The sequence below is a fragment of the Rhinolophus sinicus genome, linkage group LG03, assembly GCF_036562045.2.
Source record: "Rhinolophus sinicus isolate RSC01 linkage group LG03, ASM3656204v1, whole genome shotgun sequence".
Lineage (NCBI taxonomy): Eukaryota > Metazoa > Chordata > Mammalia > Chiroptera > Rhinolophidae > Rhinolophus > Rhinolophus sinicus.
Genome location: NC_133753.1, coordinates 192,928,242 through 192,943,970, shown reverse-complemented (window position 1 = coordinate 192,943,970; position 15,729 = coordinate 192,928,242). Strand labels below are relative to the sequence as shown.

Sequence of the window (15,729 nt, the reverse complement as noted above, 5' to 3'; positions counted from 1 at the left end):
TAACAATATTAGGTCTTCTAATTCGTGATTGGAATGAATCTAGCATATCTTCCCATTTATTTGTGTCTTCTTCAATTTCTTTCATCAGAGTTTTATAGTTTTCAGTGTACACATCTTGACTGCCTTGGTTAAATTTATCCCTAGGTATTTAATTTATTTTTTGATGCTATTGTAAATGGGATTGTTTTCTTGGTTTTGTTTTTTGGATAGATCTTGGTTGGTGCAAAGAAATTCAACTGACTTTTGCATGTTGATTTTGTATCCTGCAACTTGACTGAACTTGTTTGTTAGTTCTATTAATAAGTGATTTTTTGTGGAGTCTTTAGGATTTTTTGTATATAGGATAATGTCATCTGTGAGCAGAGATAATCTTACTTTTTCCTTCCGATTTGGATACCTTTTATTTCTTTTTCTCTTCTGATTTCTCTCGCTAGTACTTCTAGTGCTGTGTTGGATAGCAATGGTGATAGAGGACATCCTTGCCTTGTACCAGATATTAGAGAAAAAGGCTTTCAATTTGCCTTCATTGATTATGATGTTAAGCTGTGGGCGTCTCATAAATGGCCTCCTCGCCCTTGGTGCTCCTCACACCTGTGGCCGTACGATTCTGTGTTGTGGGGATCTGTGCTGTCCTTTGTCAGATGCAGCATCCCAGGCCTCTACCTTCCAGATGTCAGTAGCATTTCCCCCGTCTCCCAAGATGTGACAACCAGCAATGTCTTCAGACGTTGCCAAATGTCCCCTCGTGGCAAAAATCACTTTCTGATTGAAAAATCAGTGAAATAGAGAATAAAAGCAGCAAAATTGTTTGAGTTATGGATATGCGTGCCTTTTTACATGGAGAAATTCCCGAAGTAGTAGAAGAATCTAGAATATTCAGCATGCCTATTGCTGTCTTCTGCCTCGTCTCACTCAGTGTGGTCAGGTGTTTTTTAAAGTTAAAGAATTTATGTGGCTTTGTAGGAAATTTAATCTACCATCTCCTCTGAGATGCTCCCATTCCATAAAATGAGAAAAGGCTATAATTAGGGTTCCCAGCACTGTACACACTTCTCATTTTCTCATTTGGAGTATTTGTTAGAATCTTAACATTTGACTGTACTTTTCTTATAAAGAGCACAAATTGTGCTTTTAAAAAATGTAATATGAGATTAGCCCCAAGAGGCATGACACATCCACTCCGAATTTCACAGAATTTGACTCTCCTGGTTTTCATTCCACCTTCATCCGGTGCCAGGAGGATGCATGGAGGGGCCACCACATGATCACGGAAGTTTAATTGGTAATGAAGTTGGTGAGGAGTGAGGGATGACCCCTTCATTCTGAGCAAGACTGAGCAATGCACAGTCTACCAAGAAAAGTGCATCTGGCTTTGATTTTACAGGGATTTTTGTTAACTAATCACACGCAAGCAGTGTGCTGCTGTTCTTCCTTTAGAAAGAAAAAACACAGAAAAGAATTTGCATTGAATACGCTTCTTGATTCTGCATGAAGTTGCCTCCTTTTCAGTTTAATGGATTCATTTATTTAGTAAACATTTGTTGGATGTGTGTGCCCCACACCCAGTAGAGCGCCAAGCAGACCAAGGACAGAAACTGCTACTCACATGGAGCTCCCAGTGCTTTTGGAGGAGGGAAACAATGCACAAGATGATTAAGTAAAATGTATGAAATTCTTAGCAGATGAGGGAGTGCTCCGCTGGCAAGGCAGGGGTTCTCAGTGCTGGGCTGGTGCTGAAATTTCCCCTCCTCACTGAGGAAGTGGTTGTCCAGGGGAAGAGCAGTCCCGATGGAGTAGCAAAGACCAAAGAGCCATGAGGTGGGAGTGCCTGGAATATTCTGGAATAGCCAGGAGGCCAGAGGGGCTAGAGCAGAATGAAGGGGGAGAGCTGGCAGAAGAGCTCAGAAGTGTTTCGTGATAGCACTTCAAGAGGGAAGGACAGACTTAGGTAATAGGAGTTGGAGGGAAAGAAAAAAGACCCAATTTCCACTCAGAAGTGAAAGTTTTAGTATGTCTTGCTGCAATTGAGTGCTTTTTCAAGTGACACTATTCAAGGCCAGAGGTTCTTAAGGACTGGTTACATTAAATTTAGTTGGGTTCATGCCTTTTCAGTATTCATGTAACTGAATCATCAAGTATTTCATGGATGCATATAGCATTGGAAACTGAGGTCTCCAGACCGTGCCCTTGACTGACAAATCCATATCTGGGCTGCTGCTCATCTAGTGTCCTTAAGCTTCACTTTTTTAGATCTGACTTTGAGCATGGATGGTCATGTCCATTTGACACAGGAAATTGAAGAATGTGATCTTGTGAGTCTGTGGAGCTTGAGGCTTTGTTCTTGTGAAGGGAAACCCTGAGAGAAACCCCTAGAAATAGAAAGTGCTTCCTGGGGTGCTTGTGGCTTCCTCTGGCTGCCCAGAGGCCTGCCTGCCTAGTAGGTGTGCTGGGTGTCCCCCAGTGCAAGAGAGGCGCTGGGCTGTGGTGTTTGATGGTCATCCATGTGGCGCTGAGGGCACCATGTAGCACAATCATGAAGCAGAGTGGTAGTTCTGGGGTCAGGTACAGGGCAGCACCTTGGAGCTTCACTGCGATGGCCGGCCCCTCCTCTCCTGCCTCACCTGGAACAGGTGCACACATCAATCCACCATCCTCCAGATCTTCAAGGAAGGCTCCTCCATGCCAGGCCTTCTGTGGGAGAAGCCCTGGGGGACGAGCCCTGAGGCTCTGTTCGCATGGAACCCACAGATGGTCACGTAGTCTGGTAATGACCCTGAATTCTGGGTTAATGTGGGTCTTGAGAATTTCTCCATCACCTATGCTCCGGACCAGGTTGAGTGGGAGCTCTTTGTTCCATCATCTGACAGTAATATAGTCATGCCACCATCTATGAAGGAGAAAGAAAGGGCTGGTGTTGGTGCCACAGCCAGCGGCTCTTTTTACCTGGTTGGAAATCATTGTTCGAATCTGATACACCACAGTGTATCAATGTGTGTGGGGACCTTGTAACTTAGAGTGTGTGTGTGTGTGTGTATGTGTGTGTGTATACACTACTTTCTTTATTTTAAGATTTTTATTAAAAATATAGCTAACATAAAATATTATATTAGTTTTAGGGGTACACCATAATTATTCAACATTTATATGCCTAAAGAAGTGATCACCATGATAAGTCCAGCAACCATGTGACACCGTACCACACTATCGCAATATTATTGACTATATTCCCCATGCTGTACATTACATCCCCATGACTTATTTGTTTTATACCTGGAAATTTGGACCTAATACTCCCCTTCACCTTTGCCCCCCTTTTTAAAATTTTTAATTACAGTTGATATTCAGTATTATTTTGTATTAATTTCAGGTGTACAACATATGGTTAGACATTTATATAATTTACGAAGTGATCCCCTGACTGGTCTGGTACCCACCTACCGCTATACATAGTTATTACCATATCATTAACTATATTCCCTGTTTACTTTACATCCTCATGACTATTTTCTAGCTACAAATTTGTACTTCTTAACACCTTCACCTTTTTCATGCCACCCCCAACTCCCTCCCATCTATCGCCCCAACAAATATAGTACCCACCTGACATCATACATACGTAGTTATTACGATATTATTGACTATATTCCATATGCTATACTCTACATTGCAATGACTACTATGTAACAACAAATTTGTACTTCTTAGTTACTTCTCCTTTTGTCACCCATACCCCCAGCCCCCACCCATCTGCCAAATATCAAAATCTTTTCTATATCTATAAGTGTATTTCTATTTTTTTTATTATGTTCTTTAAATTGCACATATGTAAACAAAATCACATTGCATCTGTCTTTCTCTGACACTTCTCTCAGCACAGCACCCTCCAGATCCATTCATGCCACTGCAGATGGCAGGAACCCATTCCCTTCCCTGGCTGAGCAGTAGTCCACTGTATATAGTATGTACCACCTCCTCTTTATCCATTCATCCATCGAGGGACACCCAGGCTGCCTCCACATCTTGGCCATTGTAAACAATGCTGCAATGAACATATGTATGCACATGTCCCCTTGAAATAGTGTTTTGGGTTTCTTTGAATAAATTCTCAGAAGTGGGATTATTGGGTCCTTTTTTGTCTCTCATTATAGCCTTTGTTTTAAACTTACTTTGGTATAAGTATTGCTACACCAGATTTTGTTTGTTTATTTGTTTGTTTTGTTTCCATTTGCATGAAATATCTTTTTCCATCCCTTTTTTTTCTGTCTGGTGTGTCTTTCAATTTAAGTGAGTGTCTTGTAGTCAGGATATGTAAGAGTTTTGTTTTTTTATCTGTTCGGCCCTTCTATGTCTTTTGACTGGAGTATGTGATCTATTTACATTGAAAGTAATTGTTGATAGATATGTCGTTATTGCCATTTCATTATTCATAATTTTTTTTTTTTTTTCTGTCTTAAAGAAGTCCCTCTAATATTCCTTGTAACACTGGTTTGGTGGTGATGAATTCCTTTAGCTTTTTCTTGTCTGGGAAGCCCTTTATCTGTCCGTCGATTTTAAATGATAGCCACTCTGGGTAGAGTACCCTTGGTAGCAGGTTCTTGCTTTTCATCACATTGAATATTTTGTGCCAGATCCCTTCTGGCCTGCAAAGCTTCTGTTGAGAAATCAGCTAACAATCTTATGGGGGCTCCCTTATAACTTACCAGTTGCCTTTCCTTGCTGCTTTTAGGATTCTCTTTGTCTTTAACCTTTGCTATTTTAATTATAATGTGTCTTGGTGTGGGCCTGTTTGGGTTCATCTTGTTTGGGACTCTCTGCACTTCTGGGGCTTGTATATTTATTTCCTTCTCCATGTTAGGAAAGTTTTCAGTCATTATTTCTTCAGATAGGTTCTCAATCCCTTCCTTTATCTCTTCTCCTTCTGGTAGACCTTTGATGTGAATGTTGTTATGCTTGATGTTGTCCCAGAGGTCTTTTAAACTAGCCTTGTTATTTTGGATTCTTTTTTCTTTTTGCTGTTCTGATTGGGTGTTTTTTGCTACTTTGTCTCCCAAATTGCTGATTTGCTCCTCTGCTTCATTTAGTCTGCTGGTGACTCCTTTTAGTGCTTTCTTCATTTCAGTTATTGTATTCTTCGGTTCTTTACTATGGTTTCTATGTCCTTCTTTTCGCTTGCTATCTCTTTGTTGATGTTCTCACTGAGATCCTTGAGCATCCTTATAACTATTGTTTTAAACTCTGTATTTGGTAGGTTGCTTGTCTCCATTTCATTTAGTTCTTTTTCTGGAGTTTTCTCCTGTTTTTTTATTTAGGATACATTTCTTTGTTTCCTCATTTTGGCTGCCTCTCTGTGTTTGTTTCTATGTGTTAAATAGATCTTCTATGTCACCCAGTATTGACTAGGTGGCCTTATGTAGTAGGTGCCCTCTGAGTTCCTGGCACAGTTTCCCTGGTCACCTGCTCTGGGTACTCCAGGAGTGTCCCTGGTGTGGGTTGTGTGTGCCCTCCTGTTATAGTTGAGCCTGATTGCCTCAGGTTGATTGGCTGTGGGGTTTGGCTACACCCACAACTTATGGGCTGCTGTGTATGGGGGGCTTACTCCACTGACTAGCAATTGCCTCAGCTCGCCCTGGTGCCTGTTGAGACTTCCCTTTGTGTGTTGCTTGTGGGGCTAATTGGGTGGTGCTTTGCTGTGGTCTGAAGCCAACCTCCAAGTATATTGGTTCTGTGGCTTCTTGGGAAGAGCTCTAGGTCACCCACTGCCTGTGAGCAGCCAGGGACTTACCTGGTAGGAGCTACATAATGATCCACAGTTGTTTGCTGACTGTGCTAAATCTGTAGGTGCGTGGGAGAGGCCACCCTGTGAACCGAGGACATCTGCTACCAGTACCAGGCCTGGGGTAGCTCCTCAAAAAGCCAGGACACCACGAGGCCTGCTGCCACCTGCCAGCTCCCTAAAGGTTCAGCCTCTGATAAAACCTCCTACAGTTTGCTAGTTGGGTGAGACAGGGTTTCAGGGAGTCACTACATGGGAAGAGTTGTGATCACCAGGTTGATGTAAATTTTTTTTTGGTACTACTGCTGAGCCTAGACGGACTCAGCAAAAGTCTCAGAGCACACCTAGGCCAGTTGCAGTCTGCCCAGTTGCCACCTGCCTGGGGTGTAATGTGGATGGGGCTGGCTGCTAGCGGAGAAAGTGCCTCTGGCTTTGGGGGAAGTTGGGTTGGGCAGGATCCAAGTGGAGCTCACCAGACCAGTCAGATTCAGATTTGATCTGTGGGGGAGGGCTCAACACGGGAAAGATGGAGCCCACCTGTGGGCTGCATGGGACAAGGACCCCTTACAGGGAAAATGGCAACTGTCCTCCATCTCTCACTATGAAAGCACATACCTCAGTCTGCCTCCGTATGCCTCTGACACCCCCCAAGTCACCCTCCGTCCACCAGAGCCCAGGGTGAGTGCCTGCAAGCGAGTGAGTCTGTATGTGGGTCATTTAAGAGGATGTCTGGGTTTCCCTTCTGTCCCACCTGGACTGTTGGAATCCCCACTACTTTTCACAGCCAGATGTTGTGGGAGCTCCTGTTCCCAGCACGAGTACTCTGCAGATTCTTATGTGGGGCTGGGATCCCTCACTCCTCTAGGGGGAACCTCCGTGACCGAGATATCCCTCTGGTTCTCACCCACCACTGAGGTTTGGGCCTGTTCCATAGCTCCACCTCACTTACCAGTCTCGACGTGGCTTCTTCTTTATATTGTTAGTTATAGGACTTCCGTTTGGCTAGACTTCAGATGGTTCTCCAGGTTGCTTGTTCTGTAATTTAGCTGTAATTTGAATGTGTTCATGGAAGGATGCAGGCACAGTGTTTACCTGCTCTGCCGTCTTGGATCTCTTGTATACTACTTTCTTCTCTCTCTTTTCCATACAGTTCATAGCAACATTTTGACCAACTGAATGGTTCTCATCTTCAGTCTTTTCATGTGTAATTTTTCTTACGCATTATCTTAATGCATAATTTATGAAATTGTCATTAGTCTCCTGTAGTCAGAGCAGATTCAAACAGGGAAAGATCTTTCCAGTGCAAATGTGGCCCTTTTCCAATACATTTTCGTGTCCCAGGTCATTACTCATTGGTTTCCCAGCTTTTAACTTAACAGCAGTGCAAATGTGAGCCTTTTGCAATATGTTTCCATTACCAGGACATTATTCATGTGTTTCTGGCTCTTGGCAGTAGTGTGTGCTTGGCTAAGAGTTTGGGAGAATCTCTTGCTGAATTTCATAAGGCAATGATGTTGGGGTACATGAAGTGATTGCTGTGGCAGAATGTTTCTGATGTTAGTGATTTGTGAAAACCCTTCTGCATAGAGCTGGATTTTTCCCTGTGAATGATCACACCATCCTCTGATCCTTACTCCTTTATTCTGACATTGAACAGTAATATGTAGTAGGTATTTTTGTTTTTTCCAATGGAAATATTTAGATGTTGAAAAAGAAAGAAAAAAGACCAAGTATAAAGAAGAAAATAAAAACAAGACACCTATACTATTGGTAACCAGAAATAACCAAGTTAACATTTGATATCGTCTGTCAGACTGTTTATCTGTCTCTGACGTTTACCCTGTGAATAGTTTTGGATCCTGCTTTTTTCATTTACAAGCATAGTTTGAGCTCATAGAAATGTGAAACGTACTTTAGAATCTTGATTTTCGAAACCCGTTTCTGTATACGTCATTTATTTAATTATTTATTGGGCATTTTGGTTGTTTCTGAAATTTTGCTATAGACATAATGCCCTGATGAATGGGTGTCTTAGTATATTGGAGGTTTCCTTTTTAAATCACTTTTTAGAAAGTCTATTATTGGGCTTAAGAGAGGAGACTTGTAAAGGCCATCTTGCTTTCTAGGAAGATTGTACTAATTTCTCTCTCCACCAGCAGGCTATGAAATTGCCTGTTTTGCTGTATCCTCATCAGGTTGCATACTAATTATTAAAAATATTGAAATGGCTTTGTTGGTCTTTGAAACATTAAAAGTCACATATGCTTACTGTAAAATACTAAGGTACCATAGAAAGGTAAAATGTCAAAGATGAAAATCACTGATCTTAGAGATAATTAAATTTTTAAGTATAACTTCAGAATCATTGAATATAACACGATACATGTAACCTGCTTTTTTCCTTAGCATCTTATTGAGGACATCTTTCTGTGTCAGCAAGTACACAATCACTATTTTTAATTACTGCAATGTATTCTATTTTCTAGGGTTTTAAAATTTTATTTATTTAACTAAAGAGTTTCTGGTAGTTACTGAGGTTATTTCTAGTTTAAGTAATCCAGCAATTCACATATATTTTTGCACATTGATCTAATGATTAGGAAATTGTTGGGTCTTGAGTTTGGATCTGCGTCCTGCTACTGTCACATATAATTCTGCCTCTTCCTGGAGCAGGAGGAGTAGGTTTTCTCTCCATAACATCACACTTGGCCATGCCACTCAATCCATTGAATTCAGTGTGAGAAGTGACTTGTGGAACTCTGGCCATAAGTTTTAAGACGCAGCATACAAGTTGCCATACCCTTTTCCCTCTGTGATGAGACTCACAATGTTCCAGGTATTGGTTCCTCTGTCAGCCTGATTCCTAGCCCCCATGGAAAAGAGCGGCAGCCCACCTGCAGTGGACATACCATGTGAGCAAGGAGACATTTGTCAGAAGCCATGGAACTTTGGGGATTGCTTGTTATTGCTGCACAACTTAACTTATCTTGACATAGTACATAACAAATAACCCTCTAAAGAGCGAACCTACTTATACTCACTAGCAAGATACTAGAGTGCTTTTCCTTCCGTACTTTGCCAACATGAGTTATTTTCACTCTTTTTAATCTTTTCTAACTCATGGTCAAAAACTGATACCTCACTTTAATATGCGTGTCTTTGATGATTAGTGATGGTAAAGCTTTAGCTATTAGCCCTTTATACTCTTTAAAATGAAACACTGTTGAAAATTGAATATAGCATAAGTCTTTCTTTGCTCTGAACATTGTTTCAAGCATTAAAACTTTGCAGACGGGGAAATATCTGTACCTTACATTCCATTTTTCTGTGAATGTAAACTGCTCAAAAAGTAAAGTCTTATTAAAACAACAACAATAATAAAATTTTGCAGGTGAATGTTTGGAGCCTTTGATCAACTTATGTGCAGCTGATTTTGGAAAGACCAAGATGCATAGTAACTCTAAATAACAGACCAGAAACCAGAATGAATTGGAGGCAGCAGAGAGTTGTTCATAAGTCTGTTATTACAGGTACACTGCGTGCCGTGGCACCTCTTCCTGTGGGTAAATGAATCTTGTGGATGTAAAATTCTCTTTAATAGGGAATTAGGGACTTGGAGTAATGAGTGGATGGAACGCTGACAGGCCCTGCTCAGAAGTGGTGTTTCAGAGGACAGTAGGCTTAGGGGCGTGGTGGGTGGGTTTTCCCCCCGGTTACTGATGTGGGTGCCCGTTGAAGGCGTCTACCCACACGATTTGTTTCTTTTGCATTTGCATTTAGCTACTTTAAGAAACATTTATAACGCAGGGTTCTGTCTGTGGAGTATTCATTGTGTTCATTTCCCCAATCAGCTATCTTTTAACATTTATTAAAAGTTGAGGTTACGGGTGCCTGGAAGAATAAAAGCTAAGCAAATTAGCAGGCATTTTGAATATTTTAGTGCATGACTCAGTTGGATCTTATTTTTGCAAATGTATCAAACAATAGCTGCTACTAGCACCACAGGTGTCACTGACATGCTGCTCATCGAGGCTGGGGATGGGAGCAGGGGTATCCCAGGGCTTTTCTTCCTGAGGGTAACTAGGGAGTTGCAGGAACAGACATTTCTAAGCAGAGAGAACACATGCATATGGAGGATGGAGGGGAATCAGGCCAGGAGGCAGGCGATCCGATGGGGGCTTTTGCTGCCATTGCCGGTGAGTGAGGGCCAGACCCAAGGGTGGCTTCCTGAGCAGGAGAGGTGGGAGAAGGTCAAGTGGAAGAGATGCTGTGGGGACACAGAGCGAGTGTGGTGCCGGAATGTCGATGTGTTAGTTTCCCAGGCTGTTGTAACAAATTAGCATAAGTTTGGTGGCTTATACAATAGAAATTTATCCTCTCATAGTTCTAGAGGCTGAAAATCCCAAGTCAAGGTGAGAGCAGGTTGGTGCTCCCTCTGAAGATTGTACAGAAGGACCCTTCCTTGGCTCATCCAGCCTTTGGTGGCTCCAGGCATTCTTGGTTTGTGATTGCATCACTCCAATCTCTGCCTCTGTCTTCACATGGCCTTCTTCTTCTCTGTGTCTGTTTTATCTCAAATCTCCAGGATGACCTCATCTCAAGATCCTTCACTTAGTTATATCTGCAGATACTTTTTCCGATATCACATTCACAGATACAAAGGATTAAGACTTGGACATACCATTTTTGGGGGGCACAATTCTACCCGCAACAGGCGGTAGGTGAGGAAGAGAGGGTCGTAGGTGAGATGCCTGAATGGAGGGAGCCTTCTCAGCGGAGGGCTCTGGGGGGCAGGGTGTACAGAGGGGAGGCCCTGAGCGTCCCTCCAGAGATGAAATCATTCAGAAGTTCATCATTATCTGCAGTGCCATCTTTCTGGACTCATTCCTGTATCCCAATTGGACATTTCGCCCCATCTTCTGATTGCCTCCATCTGGGTGATTGTGACTGGATTTTTGTCCATTGTCCATTTCTTGCCTTCTTAATAAATGTGCAGGTGTGACAGCATGAACTGAAGACAGAGGGAGGCGGTGTAGCCTGTCAGGGCAGGAGAGGCCCTTCCCCTAATTCTGTTACTTTCCTCAAAACACACGGTATTCTCTGGCTCCCGAAAGAATTCGTCTTGCATGTCCCTGGGGGATGTAATGTTTTTGGCTGAGGCCAGGCAAGCTGTTCCCAGCCAGAAAAAAAAACAAAAAAACACACACACCAAAACAACCCAACAACTTAAATATGCACCAGTACCCTTAAAAATGAACTGCACTTTCCACTGTGAGCCTCTGGTTCAAGTCGAATCTGTCGTGTGTACAGGTGACTCTTTTAATTGGTTTTAGATTTCCAGGCCTTTGTTTGTTTACCAAGAATATACTGGATTTTCTTGCTGTGTTTCTTTTCTTGGCAGATGAGTTGGCTATATTCTTAGGGTCCCAAGTCAAGCCCGTCCTGTCTTCTGACCTCACCCTGCACACCCCCGGTCTGTTCTGCCTGATCACTTCTGGGAACCACCGTGTTCAGTGGCGTTATCTCTACCCAGTGACTGGTCGGATCCCAACCTGCTAATTGGTTTCCCGCCTGCCACCCTGCGCTTTCCACGCCCTTCGTAGCACTAGCAGCACATAGTTGGTTTTTAACCTTTTTTTTTTTCCTTCCTCTGACTGCATGTTGTTTATTTGCTGCACACTGATATTGGGTGACAGGAAGCCTTGCGTGTGGCTTGGGTAGTTAAGAGCGAGGCTCTCTCAAGTTCCTTTTTGGTGTTTTGCTGTTTTGATAAAGAAGAACCCAACTGCTTCTGCTTGAGGCCGCCTGCCTAGTCTGTGGGGTAGAGTGTGGTAGGGGGATGGAGGGAGGGGCTCCAAAGAGCCTAGCGCCTCTGGAAGTCTGGTGGCTGGTGGTGGCCACTCAGGTTGGGGGCCTGGCTTTGGCATTGCTGGCTGGCCACCACACTGCATCCTGGTGGCTTCCAGAGCCAGGTCACAGGTGGTCACGCTGCTGGAGGCCTCGGGAGATTGCCAGTGCTCTGGGGACTCCAGCACTGTGGCCATGAACGGGAGAGTGGACGTGCTGAAAAAGAAGCTCGCCCACAGTGGCCGGTCAGCCTTGGGGAGACCGGGGTGGTGGAGGGTGGCCTCCCCAGGGTACTTGGCACTTGCACAGGAGCCGTTACTGGAAGTGGAGCCAGGTGGCACTGGTAGTAGTCCTGGGATGGCTGCCATGCTCTTGCTTATTGGCCGGTGGAAGCCTTGGCAGTGACCCCTCACGGGCCTTGGCACATGATCACAGGTGGTGGTGGGGACCGGGACACTAGGCCGCGGAGCCCATTGGCAGAGGGAGGCCGCTCCACCACGGAGACGTGCGGGGTGGCTTTTTACCCATATTTTATGGTAATAGTTTCTTGTGGGATAATATAATATAGTAAAGTGCACAGATTCTAAATGAGCAGCTGGATAACTTTTAACAAATTCATGCACCTGTGCCATCATCCCCTTGCTCAAGATGCACACCATTTCCATCACCACAGTGCTTTTTTTCTTAACTCCTTTCTACTTAGTCCCCACCCATCAGAGGCCACCGTTGCTCAGCTTTCTATCCCTAGGGGTTAGTTTAGTAATTTTTCCATTTAAGGTATAGAGCTAAATGATCTGGGGCATATTCCATTATGATTTTTTTTAATGTGGTAAAATATATATAACAGAATTTCCCATTTTAACCAGCGTACATTCAGTGGCATGAATTACATTCACGATGTTGTACAGATGTCACTGCTGTCTACGTATAAAACTTTTTCATCACCTCAGTACAGAAACTCAAACCATTAAGCAGTGACTTCCCATTGTCTCCTCCCCTTAGTCCCTCTAACCTACTTTCTCTCTCTATGCTTCTGCCTATTGTAAATATTTTACATAAGTGGAATCATACAGTATTTGTCCATTTGTGTCTGGCTTCTTCACTCAGCATAACATCTTCAAGGTTCATTCGTGTTGTAGCAAGTATCAGAATTTCATTCCCTAATTTAAAGGATTGATATTCCATTGTATGCATACACCCCACTTTGTTTAACCATTCATCTGGTGATGGACACGTGGGTTGTTTGTTCTTTTTGGCTATTATGAATAATGCTGCTAGGAACATGGGTATGCAAATGTCTGTTCAAGTTCCTGCTTTAAATGCCTTTGGGTATATACTTTTTTGTGGAGTTGCTGGATTGTATGGTAATTTTATATTTAGGTTTTTGAGGAACCGCCAAACTGTTTTCCATAATGGCTGCACCATTTCTCATTCTCACCACAGTACCCAAGGGTTCCGATTTCTCCACATCCTGGCCAGCATTTTATTATGTTTTGTCGTGTGTGTGTGTGTGTGTGTGTGTGTGTGTGTTCAAGTAACCATTCATAGTCGGTGTGAAGAGGTTTCTCGCTGTGGTTTCGATTTGGGTTTGACCTCATGAGCATCTTTTCATGTGCTTATTGGTCATTTGTATGTCTTTGGCTAAGTTGTTTTTTATGCTGTCATTACTTCATTGAAATATAATTTACACTTGGATGAAAGGCATAACTCTTAAGAATCAGGCTCAATGAATTTTGACAAATGAATTTGCACATATAAATATCACCCAGATCATTACCCTAGAAATTGCTCTTATACCCCTTTCCAATAATCCCCTTCACTGTTTTTTTTTTTTTATCACCATAGATTAATTTTGCCTTTCCTTGAATTTCATTAAATGGAATCAAACAGCACGTTCTTTTTTGTATCTGGCTTATTGTGCTCGATAGAATGTCATTGAGATCTGTTGGTATTGTTGCGTGTTATTAGGATTTTGTTCTTTTTGGTTGCTGAGTAGTTAGTGTTCCTAAGTTTGGGTCTAGCAGACTTATCCAGTGTTTTGATGAGTATTTGGGTTGTTTGTAATTTTTGGCTGCCCTAAACATTCTTGTGCACGTATCGATGTAGACATTGACTTTATTTCTCTTGGGAATATACCTGTGAGTGGAATTGCTGGGTAGACAGGGGCAGAACTTTATTAGAAACTGTCAGTTTTCCAGTGTGGTTGTTCCATTTCACACGCCCACCGGCGGGGGACATGCAACTCCCACACCCGCATCATTATTAGGGATTGTCAGTCTTTTTAATTTTTGTCATTCTGGTGGGTGTCGGTGGTATCTTAGTGTGGGTTTAATTTGCATTTCCCTGATGACTAATGATATCAAGAAACTTCACATTTGGAAAAGGTTGTAATTTAAAGTTTCACATTAAAAAAAAATCAAGTTAGAAGACATTAATGAACACCTGGAGGATGGACACCCTGGAGCCCAAAATATTATGTTGAAGCCGTCCGCCCTGACGGCTATGAGTCAGGCAGACAGATGTCAGTTTCAGTTACATCTTAAATCACAAAGGGGTTGCCAAATCAGTTTTAAAAGTGGGGGGAGGGAGTGAGGGGCACATAGTTAACGAATATTTTGAAAACAGAAAGAAGAAAATGGCAAGGCGCTCTCTCCTTTCACCTGAACTCCCACCTGAGAGGCGGGTGGGAGTGGTTTAGATTTGGGTTCTGATCATGACTTTTTCTGCTTAAGACCTTCAGTGGTTCTTCACTGCCTTCCTTAGCTCTCCATGTCTCCCCTTTGTGACTTCATGACCCATCGCCTTATTCTGTGGGCAGCTGGGTGACTCTCCTTTCTCACAAGTCGTCAGCTCTCAGCCTTTGCACATGCTTGTCTGACTTGGGACTGTCCCACCTTCCCTGGCAACACTGGGATTCCTGCTTTTGTTTGGCTGAGTGAGGCTCAGCTGGGTCAGTGCCAGCCCCTCCACAGCCTGGACCAGTTTCCAGTCCTCTGTCCTCTGGAGTCCTCTGGGACAGGGCTGGTTGCATAGTTTACTTTCCTGTCTCCTTCTCCAGACTGAAGGGAAGGGCTGTCTGGTTTCAAAGTGTCTTCTCAATGCCCAGCCTAGGTGCCTGCAGACCATCAGCACCAGCTTTTGGATGGTGACCAAATGCTCATGGGTTGATGAAGAGAGCATTCTGAAAGCAGTGTGACCCTCCCTCTTTGGAAGTCTACTTTCCACTGCATTTGTTTTGTCACACACATTGTAGGGCTAATATTCTTACATCTGTAAGGCAGATACAAACCACAAAGTCTTGCCCTCTCACCTATTCTTTGTGACCCCTCCATCCCAACTTGTGATCGCCAAAGGCTGGTGTTTGCACAGGGGGACCAGGGAAGACTCGGGGTGAAGGATCAGGGAGCTGGGTGGCAAACGAGACCCATTAGTTGTCATTTGAGGGGGTGCTGGGCCAGGACTAGGTAAGAACTTCATACCTGCATGACAGAGATTGGGCCTGCCAAGAAAGAACACGCCTCCCCATTCAAAGAAAAACCAATCGAAGTAAAAATTAATGGGAAAAGCAAGCTGAGCTCTGTTTCTGTCATCCCTGAGGGGTAACCGAGAAGTTTGTACCCTGGGCTCCCAGATGCAATGTCGGCCACTGATAGTCACTGTCCACCCCTCACACTTGACGTCTTATAGACCATATTTCCTGGGGCTTGGGACGGAGCAGCTCTGATTCACCAGGTCTGGGCAGGGTTCTGCCGTCCTGACATGCCCCGTGGTGGTGCAACTGCTGCTGGTCCCCGGTCCCCACTTTGGGTGGCCAGGGTGAAACCTGAACCAATCAGAACACAGGAAATAGGTTGTTTGGAGGAGTAATGTTTATTTTCCATCCACTGGATTGGATTGTACTGAATTATGCCGTACTACATGACACAAACCAGTACTTGTGCATTGCAGACCCAATGCTTGCGAAAAAGATTGCCCTGAAAAAAATTGCAGAGTTTGATTTATCGTGAGAGGAACACGCTGTTGTCAGAGAGAATGCAGCAGACCAGCTGCGTGGGTGCTCTGGTCTGAGAAACACTTGGCAGAGTGGTGGACTGGACATCCAACAAGGG

At 43.5% G+C, this 15,729-nt stretch overlaps 1 protein-coding gene across 3 annotated transcripts in view; it reads left to right on the top strand.

Annotated features, from left to right (window-relative positions):
• The window catches only part of ANKRD33B (ankyrin repeat domain 33B), a 67,980-nt gene that overhangs the window by 15,562 nt on the left and 36,689 nt on the right, over positions 1–15,729 (top strand). The window lies entirely within an intron of this gene.